We start from the raw sequence: 1,028 nt of genomic DNA on the forward strand, positions 1-1,028 counted from the left end.
TATACTGAAACCTATGATCTTTAGTGTTGTTTTAAAATTTCTAAACACATTCTTCTTTTTATTAATGTATATTAAACTCTCTTTCATGGTTCATGAGCATGTTTTAATTTTTTGTCATGTAATTTAGTAAAACTTCATAATTCTTTCCTAAATTGGTGGACTAACCACGAGAAAATCGCTATTTCTCAGAGTAACGGAGACAACAAAGTTACAAACCTCTTTGACCTTCATCATATGTTACAGAAGGATGAAATATGCATTAAAAATATTTTCATATTTTTGAATTTTTCTCAAATTCTATGGGTTAACCCCTACGAAAATATTGAGTTTTTCGATAAATTCTCTATATACTGAAACCTATGATCTTTAGTGTTGTTTTAAATTTTCTAAACACATTCTTCAATTTTATTAATGTATATTAAACTCTCTTTCATGGTTCATGAGCATCGTTTTAATTTTTTGTCATGTAATTTAGTAAAACTTCATAATTCTTCCTATATTGTAAATTGGTGGACTAACCACGATAAAATCGCTATTCTCAAGAGAACGGAGACAACAAAGTTCCAAACCTCTTGACCTTCATCATATGTTACAGAAGGATGAAAATATGCATTAAAACATATTTTCATATTTTTGAATTTTTTTCAAAATCTATGGGTTAACCCCTACGAAAAATATTGAGTTTTTTCGGTAAATTCTCTATATACTGAAACCTATGATCTTTAGTGTTGTTTTAAAATTTCTAAACACATTCTCATTTCATTTTATTATGTATATTAAACTCTCTTTCATGGTTCATGAGCATCGTTTTAATTTTTTTGTCATGTAATTTAGTAAAACTTCATAATACTCCTAAATTGGTGGACTAACCAAGATAAAATCGCTATTCTCAGAGAAACGGAGACAAAAAAGTTACAAACCTCTTTGACCTTCATCATATGTTACAGAAGGATGAAAATATGCATTATAAAAATATTTTCATATTTTTGAATTTTTCTCAAAATCTATGGGTTAACCCCTACGAAAAT

The sequence above is a fragment of the Brassica rapa genome, chromosome A05 (assembly GCF_000309985.2).
Source record: "Brassica rapa cultivar Chiifu-401-42 chromosome A05, CAAS_Brap_v3.01, whole genome shotgun sequence".
Taxonomy (NCBI): domain Eukaryota; kingdom Viridiplantae; phylum Streptophyta; class Magnoliopsida; order Brassicales; family Brassicaceae; genus Brassica; species Brassica rapa.